At 41.2% G+C, this 13999-nt stretch overlaps 1 protein-coding gene across 2 annotated transcripts in view; it reads right to left on the bottom strand.

Annotated features, from left to right (window-relative positions):
• The window catches only part of TLNRD1 (talin rod domain containing 1), a 48280-nt gene that overhangs the window by 31753 nt on the left and 2528 nt on the right, over positions 1–13999 (bottom strand). Inside the window, exon 2 of one of the 2 annotated variants that reach the window (XM_085633099.1) lies at positions 6136–6183. The exons of the other annotated variant lie outside the window; for it this stretch is intronic. The gene's annotated coding sequence lies outside the window, so the exon portion shown is untranslated. The remainder of the gene's footprint in view (positions 1–6135; positions 6184–13999) is intronic. 2 annotated transcript variants of the gene reach the window in all.

The raw sequence follows: 13999 nt of genomic DNA, 5'->3' as shown, positions 1-13999 counted from the left end.
AGTAGAGAATAGTAGAGAGTGTGTAGTAAAGTAGTGAGTGTGTAGTAGAGAGTGTGTAGTAGAGAAGATTAGTGAGTGTGTAGTATAGAGTGAGTAGTAGAGAATAGTAAGAGTAGTGAGTGTAGTAGAGTGTGTAGTATAGAGTGAGTAGTAGAGTAGTGAGTGTGTAGTATAGAGTGAGTAGTAGAGAATAGTAAGAGTAGTGAGTGTAGTAGAGAGTGAGTAGTAGAGTAGTGAGTGTGTAGTATAGAGAATAGTAAGAGTAGTGAGTGTAGTAGAGAGTGAGTAGTAGAGAGCGAGTAGTAGAGAATAGTAAGAGCAGTGAGTGTAGTAGAGTGTGTGTAGTATAGAGTGAGTAGTAGTGTAGTAGAGTGTGTAGTAGAGAGTGTAGTATAGTGTGAGTTGTAGAGAGTGAGTTGTAGAGTAGTAAGTGTGTAGGCGAGTGTGTAGTATAGAGTGAATAGTAGGGAATAGTAGAGAGTAGTGAGTGTGTAGTAGAGTGAGTAGTGTAGTATAGTGTGTAGTAGAGTGTGAGTAGTAGAGAGTGAGTAGTAGAGAGTGAGTAGTAGAGAGTGTGTAGTAGAGAGTGTGTAGTAGAGTGTGTAGTATAGAGTGAGTAGAGAGTAGTAAGAGTAGAGAGTGTGTAGTAGAGTGAGTAGAGTAGTAAGAGTAGAGAGTGTGTAGTAGAGAGTGAGTAGTAGAGAGTGCAGTAGAGAGTGTGTAGTAGAGTGTGTAGTATAGAGTGAGTAGAGAGTAGTAAGAGTAGAGAGTGTGTAGTAGAGTGAGTAGAGTAGTAAGAGTAGAGTGTGTAGTAGAGAGTGAGTAGTAGAGAGTGCAGTAGAGAGTGTGTAGTAGAGTGTGTAGTATAGAGTGAGTAGAGAGTAGTAAGAGTAGAGAGTGTGTAGTAGAGTGAGTAGAGTAGTAAGAGTAGAGAGTGTGTAGTAGAGAGTGTGTAGTAGAGAGTAGTAGTAGAGTGTGTTGTAGAGTGAGTTGTAGAGAGTGAGTTGTAGAGTAGTGAGTGTGTAGGAGAGTGTGTAGTATAGAGTGAGTAGTAGAGAATAGTAGTGAGTGTGTAGTAGAGAGTGAGTAGTAGAGAATAGTAAGAGCAGTGAGTGTAGTAGAGTGTGTGTAGTAGAGAGTGTGTAGTAGAGAGTAGTGAGTGTGTGGTAGAGTGAGTAGAGAATAGTAAGAGCAGTGAGTGTAGTAGAGAGTGAGCAGTAGTGTAGTAGAAAGTAGTAATGTAGTAGAGAGTGTGTAGTAGAGAGTGAGTAGTGTAGTATAGTGTGTAGTAGAGAGTGAGTAGTAGAGAGGGAGTAGTGTAGTATAGTGTGTAGTAGAGTGAGCAGTAGAGAGTGAGTAGTATAGAGTGAGTAGTGAGTGTATTAGCGAATGTGTAGTAGAGAGTGTGAAGTAGAGTGTGTAGTAGTGAGTAGTAAAGAGTGAGTAGTAGAGACTAGTGAGTATGTAGTAGAGAGTGTGTAGTAGAGAATAGTAGAGAGTAGTAGAGAGTGTGTAGTAGAGTGTGGTAGAGAGTGTGTAGTAGAGAGTGTGTAGTAGAGAGTGAGTAGTAGAGAGTGAGTAGTAGGGTAATGAGCACGTCGTCATTTTAGTTATTTTACTATGCACACGTGACGCAAAACAATTACGCAATCACAGTTCTCCACAGAACACTTCCAAAGAGAACATCGAACCCACTTCAAATACAAGGTTTTCAATGCTGTACTTGTTGCACCCAGTCCACAGACACTGCCACAACCCGAGAGGTGATCAACAAAGACGTGGGACTGGAATTCTATTCAAAGGTTAAAGCATTCAAGTATTACTTACTGACGAGTCACAACATGCATTCATCATACAGCGGGCACGACAGGGCACCCACCTGCAAGAGTACTGCGACATAGACATTGCCGGTTTCATGCGCTTTAGGCATATATGCTGCCAATGCTAGGTAGCCGGTTTATGGGGTTAAACTCACAACATTAAAAAATGCAAATTTAGTTACTAAGCGGAATTTGTCCATATCTAATTTTAGCCTAATGTTAAGAACGTTCGAAACATTGTTGGCGTAGCAGACCCATTAAACAGCCGCAGGCCCTTGGCAGCAATGGATTTACCAAACACTCAGGGGTAATCTGGGTGTACAGCCTCGACATCACGCTGGGCGCTGTAAAATAACACGACGGTAACGCCAATACACCCGAAACATGCATAGCTTTCGGTGCATTACCACCGAACCGCTCACACCGTCAACAATCAGCTGCAACTTTTCCAAAATGACAGCAGGCACCCTTCTACCACAGCGCCTTGGAGTTGTTGTCCCTTCCCTTTCTGATTATGAGGCGATATCAGATATGGCGAACGGTGTTACGGTTTATCCTTTGCAATTTCAGGTGCTGATAGCTAGTAGAGAATGATGGACGACATCGCTGTAAGGTCTTCGCGTTATCCAAGGAGGTTACCGCGTCTCGGTTCAAGAACCGGATTCTGAGGTTGAGCCCCGTTGGGCTGCAAGTCGTCTCTTCAAAAGAAGTCCTTCTACCATAAGGATGGATCTACGAGATCAAGTTAATTGGTTTATGGTCTTAACTGTTAGATGATCATTCAAAGAAAGAGGACACTGTCGCTTCAGTCAGGGCTTATATAGGGATATACTCTATGGTTGGTCATGTGACTGAGGTGTTCATGGGTAATGTTTATCACTTTTTCTTTTTATTGGCTGCTGTGAATAAACAGTAAAGAAATGAGAAGCATAATCCTCGCCTCTGTGTCCTTAATAGAATTGATAATTTGTGTCACGAATGTTTGAAAATGTTTAATTATACACCTAGGACAGTTTTTTCCTGTCCCTTGAGCTTACAACCATTTTTTTAGATTTTAAATTCTATTGTGGTGAACTCAGTTTAGTTTTTTACCTGCCAAGTTAGAAGCTGCCCAACTTTATTTCCCTCTTTGTATAGTTGCTACCTCTACAAGGTGGAATGCAGTATCTGTTTTTGATTAATAGTTGTGCAAAATTCAACTTGGATCCTATCTGTTACCTGAGGTACGTCAGCCAGTCCGTCCCAGTTGTAGCATCAGATCCAAAATTTTGATCCGTACTTGCCCTTTTCAAACGCATCTCATGAAACACACTGTGCACTTAATATTGCCTTAAAACAGTCTAAAATTACTAGGATACTTGGATTTCCTAGATTGGTTTTACAAATAGGCCTCATTGGAGCTCTTAACTAGTTTCCTAAAGTCATCTTGTTTGAGTAGAGGCCCCCTTGAAACTCATTAGGGGTACATTTGCTTTTGAAAAACAATATGCTTGTATCTTCAATTCGATAACCACAGGATGGTAATCAGAAAAGATACTGGCCAGGATTTCGACCCGATTAACTATACTCCCAGTGATTTACCCGCAAAAAATACAATTTGGCTTCAGTTTCATATCTGTGCTCTTAGTAGTATACAGGTGTCTCTTGGGCTATTTCGCTCACCATGCATCTCATAATTTATAATCCTGCATCAATTCCCGTCACTGACTTGCCATTTGCCTGCCCAAAACTTAGCTTATTCTCCGGAATTAAAAGAGTTGAGGCTCACTAAAGTGATAAAAGTCCCCCCACCGACATATGATAATTAACTGTGGAAAAACTGTTAGTGTGATTTTAGCTGCATTAGGGCTTCCGTTTTATCTGAGGTAGGGCTGCAATATGACTTGAAGAAATATTACATAGCTGCATCAATGGGATAGGTGGGTTCATTGGCTAATTCTAAATGTTTACATGTTATGGATAGGTCAATTGTGGCAGAAATGGTGGGACCATATAAGATATCTGGATCAGCAATTACATTTGGAAATCCAAAATATGAGTGAGGTTCAGGTACTTGTTAATATGCTATGAATATTCTGCACAATGACTTAGATGTTTAAAAGCCACGATGTGCATTAGCCGACCTTGCTTTAGGACAATTTAGTAATTCCTGTTGCATTATTGAAAGGAAACAGATTCTGGCACATGGGGAAGTCCCAGACAGAAATTGGTCTGCCTTTAAAGTGGGTTTTGTTTACATTTCTTCGGCAAACAGTCTGGTTGTTTAACCAACGTGATGAATTAGGATACATTTTAGATTTATTTGGAGAACATGAAGCTGCCAAGATAGACACAGTCTCCTCTGTACTTGCGGCCTTCCTTTCGTAATTTAAGGACCCAGACCCATTTGTAGAAATAGGAGGCAAATTTAGATCGACCTGATCACAGCAGAAGTGGAACACTTTTGCAAAATAATCCACACAGTTTTCAGGGGTTGCAATAATCAGATTGCTCATGGGTACTTTTGATCTGGAAGTGTGTTTCTCTCTTCAGGACTCTGGGCACTTGTACAGGCCCAACTGAACCAGCTAACAGAAACTCAGGATAACGCTAACAGCAAAAACGACACTTATGCGCCAGCCCTCACTATTGAAGGCACGTTGGACTTTTGAAGATTACAAAGAGTTTCGTGGTACACTGAAAATCAAACAGTTCTTTGTACTGACCAAACTGTCTGCAATACTCCAATAAGCATCAAAGCACATAAGCAGACATGCAATAATCCAGCCGAATATAGGTGAATGTGTTTGCAGTCTTGGGTAACCAATATCCATTGAACAGATTTGAGTGGATGTGAGAGTGGATTTTTCAACCGTATGGCTGTTATTTATGTGTCATCTTGAGTATGGGTAATAACTATAATACGCCATCTGTTGTACGGGCAACACGGCCTCAAAAACTCCCAGAGGCAAAAAGAAAAGTCATCAAGAACAACAAACGGCAGAGGAGATCATCAGCTGCAACAGCGCTTACATCACATTATGGATGGGCGATTCGCTTGTAACTGCTAAAAGTAAAAGCCAAGTCCCAAGTTGGCATACTGGCAAACAACCATCTCTGTGTGGGTTGCTTCTTTGAAGGACAGGAAGCGATAACTGATTGACAGACTTAGTAATTAGATTTCTAAAACATAAAGCACATCTTTCTTGCCCGCACAGAAATATGCTTAGCAGCGAATTTTCGTATGACTAAGTACATGGGAAAGGCAAAGTGTACGTTCAAACATGCGTGCCCACCTAACAAGGCTACCATAACCACTCCTCACTGATAATTGTCCTGTCCAGCAAACCAAACCCATCCTAATGTTTTACTATACTTAAGAGCCATACAGTAGCTTTCATTCAACACAGAGATAAGCAAAAATATTCCAAAGACCGACATGAAATTAACAACTGTGGTATCAGCACCTCCTGACATCTCTCCCATTTGTCAAGAACTATTTTAGGTGCCTTTCCTGTCACTAAAACAAAGAGTTGAGAAATACAAATATGGGCTAAAGGTATGAGATATACACAGAGAAAAGCCACCTACTGATTTATGTGAAGGGTGGCTTATTCAAACTCTGGGTGCATTTTGGAGAGAAATTGGGACGTTTGCGAGCCCTCGCAGAGAAGCCACTTTGAAACGGGGGATGTCAAAATTGATCAGAACTATAAAACACAATTCAGCAAATTCTAAATCAGGGGAACTGAAATTGTAGTTATAAGATACGGTTATCCAACTCCATACCCACACAAAAAAGTTGGCCAATTCCCTTTCTCAAACGTTTCAATATACACCACAACCGAATTCCTGGAAATTTACAAACATATGAGGGGAGAAGTGAAACGCGGAAAACAGTAAACATGCAGACCAAGGGAAGCCCCAAATCAGGATGGGTAGGCACATCCCAGGTCCCTCATATAACCACAATTTTGTACCAAGGTTTCATAGATACTTGCACTGCCCTGGGACACTAGCACATGGATGTGGAATGGGCTCTAGCTTGCACCCACAGTCTGCTGGGGTTCCATATTTAGACTAACAGCCAGTCATCCTACTGGAAATAATGTAAGAACCCTACAAGTCTCAACTCCACCAATTTTCCAAGTCCTGCTTCTTATGGGTGATCTTTATTTGAGTGATGGTGGGTCGAAGAAATAAAAGCTCTCACCTTCCTTCCCCCACCAATTGGAGAAAATTTATGAAAATGTCACAAGTGGGCATTTTGTGCTGCAAGACCTGTACTTTAAAGGAAGAGTAGAAAGGAAAAGCAATGGCTGAGTTTGCTACTTACTTCAAGTGTAGTGTTGAAAGCAGACTACCCACCATGGCTCCTGAAATTCTGCAACAATGCAAAGGGAAAAAGTTCAAATCTCAATACGCAGTCTAATCTGACTGCTGCATCAATGAAAAGGTCAGTATGCTAGCACACAAGATGACAATCATTCAAAATGTGGGCTGACCAATGTGTAAATTATGCTTACAACAACCTTTGGCCCCTCTGTCACTTCCAATGCTCAAAAGATATAAGCTACGCGAGACTGCTAGAGTGGTCTTTGGTCAGAACTAATAATAAGCACTGACACAACCAACAGAACTGGTACATGAATGAAAGCACCTTGTGTGCCACTGATTAGTTTAGAAAACAATTGGTCCAGCCAACCTATATTTGTAAGAGATCTTTGTATAATACCCACATTCACTAGGTTAATAAAATATATATATATATATATATATATATATATATATATACACACACTCTCACACATCTGTTATTCAGCGCCTTGAGACTTTCGGGTGATACGTGAGCTATACAAAAGTACATGTTATGTTATAACAATGACAAATTATTGAGCATTTATCAATGGATTTTATATTGTAAATTCATCCATAATTCACAATATCGATGGTTGCTTAAGAGAACGTGAAGTAAAATAAGTGCTCAAGGAAGTGCTTATGAGGTAGCAGAAATGGAAGGGTGTAAGTGCGTGCTGATAATTACAATATTTACAATGATGAAAAAAGGAAAAGACCTGCTTAACAATGTTTAAACTATCCACATTGCGCTAGACAGACAACTGGCGCTGGAACGAAATCTGTATAAAGTATTTTTGGGAATTCCGTTCAGACGCGGACCGATGGGCCTCCTTACCTGTAACACTGCTCGGAAGAGTTGCGCTCTTCAAAATTGTAACCCTCCCTAAGTTTTTATACGTCATGCAAAATACCTATCATCCGATTCCGGAAGAGGTGTTCAGTAAAATTGACCAAATTCTAAGGAAATTTATTTGGGGAGGGAAGCCCCCCAGGGTGGCGCTGGGGATGCTGCAATGTAATCAGTACAGCGGTGGTATTTCCCTGCTGGATCTACAGGCTTATTATTGGGCGGCTCACTTGATAGTAATTAATGAATGGGCCTTTGGGGAGAGGGACCATCCAGCATATGTGCTTGAACACACACAGCTCCTGCACAGGCCATACACACACTACCTTTACGGGGGGGGAAGGGTGTTGCAAAATTGCTACCGGCCACACAAATAGCGATAATGGCATGGAAAAAGGCGAAGAGGCGCACGAAGTGGGAAGACCGGGTGACTAAGGAAACCCCACTTTGGGTGGGAACACGACTTAAGGAATTTCTCAAGTTGAAAGGTTTTCATAAGTGGGATCTGGTGGGTATCTCCCAGCTCAAAGATATTGTATATCGTAAAGAGTTGGTGACGTTCCGGCACATCCAGCTAGAATATGATATGAACATGACACAACACGAAGTATCTGCAACTGAGACATTGCAAGGCGAGCGCAACATATTTATATGGAAGGCCTCCCAGAATACGCTCCATTAGAAGGGAGACTCTTGATGGGCGACATAGGAGGGAAAGCAGTGTCATGGACCTACAGGACAATCATGAAGAACACACCCGACCCACTGCTAAAATTGAGACAACACTGGGAGGCGGATCTGGGGGACTTAGAAGATCTGGACTGGGAAATGGCCCTGATGCACCCCAGGGAGGTGGCCATTAGATCTAGGCGGTGGTTGATTCAATTTAAGTATTTACACAGAATGTACTATGATAGAGCTCGATTGTATAAGATGGGTAGAGCGGAGTCCCACAACTGTCTGAAATGTAAAACTATGGAGGGGACCTTCTTCCACACTGTACGGGGATGCGCACATGCACAGTTTTATTTGGGGCAAACTTCTGAAAGAACTAGAACTTATACTGAATGCACCAATACCCACAGACCCCATATTCATTCTGTTGGGTATTCCCACTGAGATTGACCCCCCCCAAAGTAAAACTTACGTTCCTTCAGCTGGGTCTGGTTGTAGCCAAAAGAGACATGGCAAAGGCCTGGGGAGCGATGATTAATCCGACACTGGAGGGATGGCGAAAGGGGATGGACATGTATATGCTGGGAGAGAAAACAACATACAAAGCGAGGGGGGGGGCCGCAGAAATTTTGGAAAACATGGCTAACCTATTATGGTTTGACACTCACAGTAGTTTGGGGAATTGACGCCCTACCTGGGGAGGGGGAAGGAGAGATGAGGGATTCCGTTGATTATTTACGTGCTAATATTGTACGATTTAGCTATATCTGTAAAGAAAATTGAAACACTAGGTTTTATATATTTGCTGTGGTCTTGTAATGCGATTGAGAAAATGCAAATAAATACACCCCCCCCCCAAAAAAAAAACAATGTTTAAATTGCTGACTAATGAAATCCAAAGAAGCTATGAATAAGCATTTTATCATCCGGATCGAGCATAAATTAAAGGTACAGGTCACAGTGAAAGAAAAGTTGATGTTTCGACCCCAAAGAATCACAAAAGGCCAGTAGTTCCTTGAATCGGGGTCTTACTCGGGACAGAGAAGTGAGCAAACTATAAAGTAGGTAAAGGTATCAACAATAAGTGCCATAGGTGAAATATTTATAGGTGGGTATATGCAATAAAATAAGTGGCTCGTCGGCTCACCTCAATACAATGCTGCTACGCAGGCGGTGAAAAACTTATGGGGATGGGCTGAGAAGCTCCTGTTCCAGAAAATGTAACATGCAGTCAATAGCCAAAGAAGTCTAGTGAAAAAGTTGAGTTGCTGTGCTGACACACTTATGATGAGACCCATGAAGAAGGGTCGTCAATGATCCGAAATGTATTGGGATTAAAGAGAATTTGTGTTTAATATGCTACCACTACCAAGAAGTAGTTGGTACAGAAGAATTTTCCTGATAAAAAAAAAAAAAAAAAAAAAAAATCACCAGAAGCTGCAACAGAGATCTATGACTTGATTTAGGCGGCCAGACTTTTCAGTCCTCATGTATCCACCACTGCGCATCTGTTAAAGCAATTAGAGTTCTTAAGCAAGAAAGAAATGAATCAGAGACTCCATGTGACAACTCTCATACAATATCATAAAGCCAAAAGAATTCCACAAGGCTTACATATTGCCCTGAAACCTATGTTGTGTAAAACTAATAAATCCTTCATGGAGAAATGGTGCTTAATTTTAAACAAATGTTTCTTGGACCTGATTTGGCTAATTATTGAAGAATTATCAAATATCTTAAAGACACTGGAGGAGGAGATTCAAACTATTAAAGGAGAATTATCTAAACAAACTGAAGAAAACTGGGGAGATCTGCTTGAAGATTTAAATCAAAAATTGGATAAATACGCAAAAGAAATCCATGAGCGTAAAATCAAAAAATTTCCCAGAGACACTATCGACTATAAACTCGATGAGGTCTACACATGGGCTGAAGTATAGAATCAACGGAAATGGCAGAGACAGCCTAATGTGGGTTCAGCTCAAGAGAGTGTGGTGTCCGAGGCGGATGTGGCCCAGAATAGGCCACCACTAGTAAGAGACGAAAGATTGTCTAATCAACCCTCTACGAGTGTGGGTGGGCAAAAATCATCAAAAGGCATCCTTTTTATCCACAAGTCCAGCTGCCAACCACCAACCCAACCAAGACGCAGAAAAACCAGGAGGAGCCAAAGAATCTGACATAGACATGGAGAAAAGGGTTCATCGCAGCAAAACGAAACCAACTTAGTGATTAACATATCCAAAATTTAATTGACTCAAGCTCAAACGGCCTAACTCAAAAAAGGGACCTCTTTTCTCCCAGTGTATCACAGCAATGCAGTCGAAACGGAGATTGCGATGTTCAAATTTTTTAGGACAATGAGGCTTAAATATTTCTTCAGTACAATTGAACTCCATAAATCCTTCTCAAGAACCCGATATACAAGGAATTTTAAGCAAAGAGTTCCTTTTGTTCTCCCATTTCACATAAGTCAATTGATGGGTTTGAACGGCTCATCAAGTTAGATATGAATAAGATTGATTTTCGAAAAACCAGTTTCTAATTTCTCACCCAAAGAATGGAGTATATTATCTTCTTTGGCAAACAGCGAACAATTGACCTTTCAAAAAGCAGATAAAGGAGGAGCTTTGGTAATAATGGATACTGAATTCTACGATAGGATTGTGCTCACACATGTTCAAGACACAAGCTTCTGTATGCAGATGATGCAGTTCTAACCTCGAGAACTGCAAACGGATTGCAAAAACTACTCACAGCCTTTGTCTCATACATAGGGCAGAGGGACTTAAAATCAAACCTTTCTGAAATGTATGTGATGAGCTGCGGCCAAGGTAGGGCGAAGAGAAAGTCCCATTTCATTAGGAATTCTAAGCTAAGAGAAAGTAAGAATTTTTCCTATTTAGGTATTTCATTTTCTTTTAACAGTAATTGGGTTCACCATTTAAACAAGTCTAGGTTTAAATTCCTCAGAACCATAGAGGTGATCTTTAGATTTTGTGACAAGATTGGTAGTAAACCCAACCGCGATATACTTAAAATTTATCGTAGTAAATGCCTATCGGTAGCAACGTATGGCTCTGCAGTGTGGGGCAACACCAACCCTAATGCATTGCAATTGTGTGAAAATAATTATTTGCCGTATGCTGGCCGTACCAAGATAGACGTCAACTTTTCTCTTGCATGAAGAATTGGATGTACCATATGTCACCGACTTAATCCAAGTAAGAGCGTTGTGCTCATTGGACAAAATTTGGTGCAAGGAGGGCCCAAAGATTACCAGGGATATTATTAAGGACTGTCTAGCCTTGGAACACAGTAATAAAATTCTGTGGCTCGTATACATGGACAACCTACTAAAGAATAATCGATAAAGACCTATCGGCAAAAAATCCTACAGCTACTCGGCTGACTCCGGAATCTGGGGATCACGGTTCGATCCCCGGCACCTGATTAGCCCAGCCGACAGGTTTGCCTTTGGCGCACGAGCGGCGCGCCCGCTGCACGGACGCCCCAGCGTGCCTTATATGAAGTTTGAGGAGCAACAACTAGCGCGTCAACCCTCATGCATTGCGGACCCGCCTAACTTCCTGGTACCGCCAGGGCCGAGCAGAAAATATAGCGAGATAAAAGCAACAAGTAGTATTTAAAAAGTAAGTCTATTTACAAGGATTGTTAAAATCCTCATGAAAATAATAAAAGGGACTTCAAACAAAGCAGCAATATGTGCAAACAAGACGCAAGGAAGTCTAGCAGCAAAAGGGAGTATTGGGAGGGATTCAACAATTACTAACACTCACACTACACCGTGCGCGGACGCCCCAGCGGGCCTTATATGAAGTTTGATGAGCAACAACTAGCGCGTCAACCTTGGTGCAGTGCGGACCCGCCTAACTTCCGGGTACAGCCAGGGCCGAGCAGAAAGTATAGCGAAAATAGACGCGGGATAAAAGCAACAAGTAGTATTTAAAAAGTAAGTCTATTTAGGGAAGAGGTGTGGCGCAGCGGCCAGGGCGACTGATGCTGGACGCTGGGGATCACGATTCGATCCCCGGCTCCGGCGGCAGGGGTCTGCCCAGCACCATGTGACTCTGGGCAATAGCTGGCTTAATCTTCCCGACGGCCCCCAGCGCCTAGAGACACTTACTGGTGATTGTTCGCGCTTTACAAATGTGGATTATTACTCTACAATTTAGCAAAAATTATATCAAAATATTGTACATGGAGAAATTAAGCCAGGGTAGAGCTAGGAGAGAGGAAGGGAAAACAAGCGTAGTATGATATACGGCCAATATTGAGTCGACTGATCTACCAAACTATCTGTTAAAAGTTACGAATACCAAAGACAGATTTTATCTGACAAGACTGCGTCTGGGTACCGTTCATGAACTGGTGGCTTCCCAAAACTTGAAAAATGGCAAAACATATCACAAATGCCCTTGTGATGGGAAAGCAAACCAGACCACGATGCATTTTATGCTGTTTTGTAGGTTTTATCAAGATATCACAAAAAAAAACTACGGCCCATTTTTATTGTACAGAAATTCTTTTTTTTATAAAGAATCCATGAAATTCATCTGTACCCTTGATAATGAATTAGCCTGTTGTGCTGTTGTTGGTTTTATAAGCCGGGACATACAAAGAAGGAAAACCCTTACACTGTTAGACCAATTAGTGTATGAAACTGAATGAAGGATGACTCCTGGGTGAAAAGTAATATCACTAACTGGGACAATAAGGCGATGTGTACAGATCAAGATTGATATATAATATTATGACGTTTTAAATGGAATATTATGTAGTTTATAATATCAAAAATAAGATTTGAATAAAGTTAAATGATGACGATTATGATGGATGACTAGGTATTAATTGAAAATAGCGTCCACAAACTTTTTGAATTCAGCGAAGAAAACAGAGGTTTTCGAGATAAGTGCTCCCATCAGCCAGGCAGTGGTTTTCCAAACCTGGCATTCCTGCAGTTATTATTCGTTCAGCGCCTTTAGACACAGCGCTACGACAAAGACGCACAAATATAAAACCAAGAGGAATTGAGTTAATCATTTGAATATTGAATGCACTGCGGTAGCATTGTAAATTGACATTGTTATACAAAGATTTTTTACAAATATAGGTCGGGTGGACCAATTGTTTTCTATATTATTATTGGCCTAGGTCCAGCTGAATACTGTTTTTTTCCCCATTGTTGTGTAACAAACTGATGAGTTTAGGCACTCAATAAGTCATACATGCTATTTAACAGGCAACTCGTAATGGCCATAATGTACTTATATCATTGCCAAATTAATCCACTTCAACTGCATCTCTACTAAACACTATAATCTCAAACACAAACACATTCTAGTATTACACAGTTAAAAGAAGTTTGTTTATTTTATTTTTAAAAAGAGATTGCTGCGAAAATAATTTGAAGGTAGTTGTGGGAAATTTTGGATTTCACACTTTTGGACTAAACAAATTTGTAAAAGCCAAGGGTGAAAAAGATTAGAGTGCTTTGTTTGGGAGTAAGGAGTAGATGTGGCAATGTTAGCTCCTCAGGCCTCCATTTTGTTTCTGCCTCTTTGTTTCATTGGATGAAGTTTAATGTCGACCTTTAGTTGTACAACGTTTTGGCTTGTTGGTTTTGCGGAGGTCAATCATATTCTCCAAATCTATATTCTAGGTGACCATTAATTTAGGATATAGTCCTAAAAGTGGAGCAAAAACAATTACGCTTGTTTTCAACTTCTATTGGGTTAAACTCTAACCTACCTTGACTACATATCCGATTTGGTATCAAACTCTCCTTTAATAAGGAGGTTGATAAAGGCATCTTGCGAACTATAATGCCTTAGTAAGCGAGACTTATTCACAACTTGTCCATATCTTCTGGCTGAATGCATATTTTAACATGGTAATGGTGTGTTGCGCAATGTCATGTGCAACATTTTTGTACATTTAATCTAAACGTTTATAGGAACGGTATTCGAGGAAGGTTGACTTTTAGGTCTCGTCTAGCTAATGCATTTACGCAATCGCTATGCGAGACTCTAGTAAGAGGGGCATTTCAAAGTGCTCCCAAAAGTGGATTGCATGGCGAGCACGCGCACAATCACGTGCATCGTGCCGCCATGCAATCCGTTTGGGGGGGAAGCGCTTCAGGCCACTGGCGCGTGCACGTGTAGCCACAGCCTCGGCATCCTACTTCAAAGGGTCCGCTCCCCCGCCTGGAATGCGCTCCCCCGCCCCCGCCGTTCACGTTAGAACAGTTTCTGTTATACATTTCCCATTTTTTAATGTCTAATGAATGGCATCCGAA

Source organism: Triturus cristatus, chromosome 2_1, assembly GCF_964204655.1.
Source record: "Triturus cristatus chromosome 2_1, aTriCri1.1, whole genome shotgun sequence".
Lineage (NCBI taxonomy): Eukaryota > Metazoa > Chordata > Amphibia > Caudata > Salamandridae > Triturus > Triturus cristatus.
This window is presented reverse-complemented; position numbering and strand designations above follow the sequence as displayed.